Genomic DNA, 6489 nt, shown 5'->3' with positions numbered 1-6489 from the left:
ATCCATTTTAAAAAATACCCCAAAATCCATGTTTTTTTACAGTTAAAACAAAAAACCGCTCTACGCGCGCACACACGCACGCGCGTGCGCACACATGCACACACACACACATCTAGAGAGAGAGACAGAGAGACAGCAATCAGTTGGGTAATGCTTTATTGGTATATTTACAATGTTAAAGCAGTGTGGAAGCCTACCAGTGTCTCTATCATCATGATAAAATAAATTCTAAATACCTATATGTGTTGCTGTGTACTTTTGGTTTTCTTCGCACATGATGGGTGTGTGATGGGGGGATGTGGTGTTTGCAGGAAGTGGGTGGGAAGAGGTGTGGGGGAAGGCGGGTAGGTGTAAGGAGAGATGTGGGTTGGTGTGTGGGTAGGTGTGGAGCGATTGCTAGGGGGACTGTGGGTGTGGGGGACCTTGTGGGGGGGCTGCTCAGGAGGGGTGGGTCCCCTGGCCCCCACAGGGTGTAGCCCTCCCACACAGCACATGGAATACTCCCCCCCACAGCTCCCCCTGGAGGGCCACAGCCCCCCCGCCCAGGGCCCATAACTTACCGTTAGCAGCAGCAACAGGAGTGGGGCGCTCTGAGCCATGGAGGCAGGACCCAGTGTGGCACGCGGGGGCTGTATGCTGGGCCCAGCCGGGTCCTACCGGCTGTGAGGCCTCTCTGCCGCCCAGCCCGGCTGAATCACAGTGGCAGGACCTGGCGCAGCATGCGGGGACTGTGTACTAGACCCAGCCAGGTCCTGCTGGCCCTGGGGACTGTCTGCCGCCCGGCCGGGCAGGGCCCTTGGTGGCAGGACCTGGTGCGGCACGTGGGGACCGTGTGCTGGGCCCAGCCGGGTCCTGAGGCCTCTCTGCCGCCTGGCCAAGCCGGGCCCATGGTAGCAGGACCCGGCGTGGCACTCAGAGACTGCACGCTGGGCCCAGCCAGGTCCTGCCGCCCGCAGTGCCCCTCTGCCACCCGGCTGGGCCAGGCCCGTGGCAGCAGGATCCATTGCGGCACGCGGAGACCACATGCTGGGCCCAGCTGGGTCCTGCCACTCTCAGGGCCCCTCTGCCGCCTGGCAAGGCCGGGCCCATGGCAGCAGGACCCGGCGCGGTGCGCGGAGACCGCACACCACACCCCTGGGTCCTGCCAGCCCTGGGGCTGCTTCTGTTGCCTGGCTGGGCCTTATTTTGTTCCTGCATGTGCCTCTTGCCTCACCTGGATGTGCTCTATATGTTCAAAGCACATCTCCTTTTGGCTTTAGTAGCAGCTGTTAGTGTTCAACATTCCTACAGATGAGATCCCAGTCCCTGACATTAGGTGTCCAGAAAATAAAGCAAATGTGAAATTTTGGTTGTAGTGACTTGATCCATATCTTATAGGAACTCTGAGGCAGAGACAGGGACAGAATCCAGATCCCCAAGGTATTGTTTAACTGCCTTAACTATGGGACCCTCTTGTCTTCTTGCAATCCCTCATCCTTTCCAACTTTGCTACAAATCAGACATGGGTTCTATAGACAACAATCACCTTCTCCTTGCAACTCTGATTTACTCCTAGAATAGGTCCATCCTGCACACTGAACAAGGCAAGAATCCTGTGGGGGAGGAAATAGTATCTCATCATTTAATTAAAATCTGCCTCATAAAGCATGTGCAGAAGGAAGGCAAATTAAGGCTACACAGGTAAATATAATTCTGGCATTTTCTAACTTGAGTGTTTGATTCTGCAACCTTAATAATACCAGCTGTTTTGTGTGAAAGTTCATAGGTTTGTTGCAAGAGAGAAAACGGAACTCTATCATGCAGCATCACAGAGACATCCACAACAGGCTTGGAACCTCTAGACCCCTGACAGAGACTTTTGACAACTGGAACAAATACTGATGCCAGCTGCCATTCTCTCTAAGGGCCAGAACTAAAGAGGGATGGGACAAATACTTTGTCAGTAAGAAAAATACTTTCATCTATATGTTTATAGCAGAAGTTTGGTGAAACTCAGAAACTGAGGCTGCTATTCCAGGCTTTGGAGGAGAGCGGGTTCCAATGTGTTCAGAATCTTCTGCCCATTCTCTCCCCAGTCTTGACCTCTTCAGCTGGTCTGATTCAGTCCTGCCTCTTCCCTGCCCCTGGCTTGCCTCAGTTCCAGCATAGTCCCAAACTCCACTCATGAGGTGTCTCATTTCAGTCTCAGTCTTCTTGGCCAGATATACTTCTAAGTCAACACCTCCAAGCTGACTGCTCAAGACTCTCCTCCTTCTCACTCCTCCTCCTGAACTCATTGCCAGCCAACTCCAACCTCTTTGTCCTCAACCACCATCTCCCTGGCTCTTTACCAAGACAGATTTTGTTCTTTCCATACTCTGCCTTGTCCAATCCATTTCTTCACAACACCAACACCTTACAGCATTCCAATAACATACTCAATGACACTGAAAGAACCAGTCAACCCTCAAATCTCTCCACACACACACATACCAAAGCTGAAAAATCAATTTTTCTGATGCCTCCATCTCAAGGACTATTTCCACAACCAAAACAAATCCACTTTCAACAACACTTCATCTTTTGACAACATCAAGGAAAAGATGAACCCCCAAAAAACAAAAAAAAATCCCCATCAGATTGGACACCTCACAGTGAATGAAATTCAAACCTTGACCGCTATATTGACTGCTTCTGGGAAAGAATGAACGATGAAACAATCAACCACAAACACTACCATAACAACCGCTCCTTCTCAAAAAGAAGGGCCATAGACTCTCTACGATCCAACCGCCAAATGCTAATAAAACCAGCAGATAAAGGAGGAGCTATAGTTATTCTTAACTGTGAAGACTACATAAAAGAAGCCAACAGACAACTTTCTGATCACTGACTACGAAAAACTAGAGGAAAATCCAACTCCCCTTTTCACTGTAAAACTCAAAACCACCATCAAATAATTTCTATCTGAACTACAAGAAAAACTACAGAACTTGATCCCACCTCCCTCCACTACCCAACCCAGGGACTTTTTACATGCTCCCTAAAATCCACAAACAAGGGAACCCAGGCAGACCTAAAGTATCTAATGATGGAATCCTAACTGAGGAAATACCAGATTTAATCAATACCATCCTAAAACCTCTTGTCACCCAAATAGCAAGTATTATCCAAGACACAACAGGCTTTCTACAAAAACTTAAAAACACAGACCACCTTCCCAGCAATACCCTCCTAGCCACCATGGATGTTACCAGTTTATATACAAACATCCCCACACCAGGATGGCATCTAAGCCTGCCTTACATGTCTACAAGAGTAAGATTACAATTCAGAGTACAGACCTAAAAATATTACTGAACTTATACACTTCATCCTCACACACAACTTCTCTTTCAATAACCAACACTTCCTCCAGACAATGGGCGCAGCTATGGGCACCAAAATGGCCCCACAGTATGCCAACCTTTTTATGGGCCACATGGAAGAAGAATTCCTCAAGAACTGCATCATCAAATCCATGCTATACCAAAAATATATGGATGACATTTTCATCATTTGGACCAAAAATCTGCATGATTGATTTCCATCACAAATTCAATAATCATCACCCCTCCATCAGATTATTTCTTGAATACTCCAGCACCAACATTTCCTTGTTAGACACTATGATCAACATCCAGAATGGTAAAATACAGACCACCATATACAAGAAGGCTATGGACCAACATGCATATATATCTACACAGAACCAGCAATCACCCTAAACACACCAAGACAACTGTAATATACAGCCAAGCCCTCCAATACCACTGAATTTGCACTGAGAACATTTGCGATTGTCACCTTGCAAATCTCAAAAGGGCTTTCACTCAGCAAGGACACACCTCCAGAGAGATAGATCATACTTCTGAAAAAGCCAGCCGGATACCACATGAAGAACTGCTGCAGTACAAAAAGAAAGTCCTCTCAAATAGCACACAATTAGTTATGACATACCATCCTTATAAACTACCTGTCATTCAGTAACCCCAGGTAATCTCTCTACATTTTACCAGCTACATTCTATCACCAGGTCAACAGTCCCCACTTTTTCCTTCCCCACCTACCTGTCTCACACCTATTGCTTCCCATTGCCTCTGATCCTCACTGCCACGCATTTGTATTTTCTCAGGCCTACATTTTGCATATTGGCTTCTATTCCACCATGGAGAACACAAAACACCATCAAACTCTCCCTATGCCTAAAAAAGGGTGTTTGTGCCCAAAAGCTTGCAAAGAACAATTTTTCAAACTATTTAATTGGTCTAATAAAATATATCAAATTTACCCAAAGAACTGTATCTGCCTATGTCCCAATCTACTCCTTTCTTTCCCTTTGGTTTGGGTTTATCCCCTCTGCATACAAATCAGACATTTTTTTCTGTGTTGCCTCAGTGCCAGAAGGGAGAATATCATTTATAGCACAGAAAAGACAGGTGATAAGTTTGCTGGTAAGTTTTCCTGGTCAATTCCGCTTCCTAATTCAACCACAGCCCAGAGCAGCCATTGCAGAGAAAGATTTTCTGAGCTCCTGTAGCCCAGTGACAGAAAATGCTCAGTCTCTCTGTGGGAATGGTACACATGTAATCTGGAAGTAGGAGCTGTGTGGATAGGAAGCATGGTCAGTGAAGACGGAATCTTTGGTGACTACCTGTTAAAAAAAAGAAAATCTTTCCTACAATGCTTGTGCACACTGAAATTTTTCAAAGGTTTATAACTTGTTAAATGGGCATGGATTTTCTCAGAGATTATGTGTACATGTAGACATGTGGGATGTCTGCTCTGATGCACTGTAATTACTGTGTATATTCTAGCAGACTCGATTAATCAAGTCTACTAATTAGCAGGCTCCAGCAGCCTCCAAGTCTTGTATATTCAATGTCTCTGTTGTTCAAAATCGCATCGGGGTGCTTTAAATAAAGCTTGTTCGATGAGCTTAGTTAAAGTGCTCCTGCCACCATTTTGCAGCATGGGACACTGAATACATGTGTGCACTGTGGGCATTTTAATTAGAGCAGCTCCAGAGAGCTTCTCTAATTGAAGCACCACTCCCGCTTCCCAGCCCTGAAACACGTGTAAAAATGCCCAAAGGCTGCCCCAAGCTCAAATCTGAGACTCATCTTTAAAGAAAGGGGACAGCTATTCAAAGAACAGGTTGCAAGAACTTTTTAACATGGATAAAACTGTACTTTTTCTGGAGCCTCTTCCTCTGAAACAGCAAAGAAAACTTTGGCTGAAAAAGGGGCTGTGGCAGATACTTGGCATAAAAACTGTCAGCTCAATGAAAACTAAAAACAGAGTCTTATAATGGGAAGTGTGAGGTAAACTTAATAATGGGTGATGCAACAAGCCCCACCTCTGCACAACGATTAGCTAATTAATCACAAGAATCACCCCTGTGAAGTAGAAAAAACTTATAATTAGCAGGCTTGAAAGTTGAGCGCTAAATACTCTGGCTCAAAAAGGGCTATGTAGGAAATATGAAACATATTTATAACCATCTGAAAGATGTAACTATCAAGGAAGGAGAGAGGCTGGTTAGTATGCTACAAAAAGCCCAAGTTAGAAGTGAATAGGTAATACCGAATGGAAAGAAATAATCAGTAAATGTTTCCAAATGGTGAAATCTATTAGACTCTGGAACAATCCCCAAGACAAGTGATAGATGCCCTATTGGTTAGGCTACATAAAAACAGACTGGACACAGCACTGGAAAATGTACCGCAGGGAACAAGTCTGCAGTGCCTGGGCTGGGCACAGAACGATGGGCTAGATAACCTGACAGGACTTTTCCATCTTTAATTTCTGTGGTATGAATTTTTTTAATTTAGTGCTGTTGGCATGGTTTGAGACTTTGTTGCATGCACTACAGTGTCCAATGAGAAGAGAAAGAGAGAATAGTAACAGACAGAGAGGAGACACAGGTGGGTGTGGTCCTTTACACATACAAAAAAAGAAAAAGCAGGCAGTCGTGTAATTGCTGTGGAATGAGAAACGCTGGTTGAAGAGAACAAGAAGTCCCAAAATGTAGGATAGGGAGGAGTAAGGGAGCAACAGGGCTGCGTGACTGCCCTCTGAGGAGATGCTCCCGATTCGATGATACATGGGAAGGTGAGTGATACAAGGGAGCCTTTGAATTACCATGACGTTACCAGCATCGCGACAAGGAACAGAGACCTATAATTAGGTGCTGTGACGTTGGGCATTGCTAGGCCTGGTGAGGTCATTCAAAGTGTATTCTAAGGAGAGGTGTAAAAAAAGGAAGGTGGACACAGTTCCAGCTCAGTCCATCCTCTTAAAAAAAGAATTTTTAGTTAACTGCACAATATATTTTTCTCTTTGCTCAAAGTAAGAAGAGTTTAAAATCAGTTTTAAAGGCTGAATTAAAATCTAGACTGCAGAATTTGACCCCTCCCTTCTGTTTTAATCCAGTCCCAGACACATCAGACAGCTTTGCCAGTGCACCCA

At 45.4% G+C, this 6489-nt stretch overlaps 1 long non-coding RNA gene across 1 annotated transcript; it reads left to right on the top strand.

Annotated features, from left to right (window-relative positions):
• Window positions 1-1358: 1358 nt before the first annotated feature.
• LOC102380897 lies at window positions 1359-2938 on the top strand. Its single transcript, XR_323907.3, has 3 exons — window positions 1359-1419; window positions 1556-1680; window positions 1759-2938. It is a non-coding gene; the product is annotated as an uncharacterized LOC102380897 (long non-coding RNA).
• The last annotated feature ends 3551 nt before the right edge of the window (window positions 2939-6489 follow it).

Source organism: Alligator sinensis, unplaced genomic scaffold (genome assembly GCF_000455745.1).
Source record: "Alligator sinensis unplaced genomic scaffold, ASM45574v1 scaffold166_1, whole genome shotgun sequence".
NCBI classification, from domain to species: Eukaryota; Metazoa; Chordata; order Crocodylia; family Alligatoridae; genus Alligator; species Alligator sinensis.
This window is presented reverse-complemented; position numbering and strand designations above follow the sequence as displayed.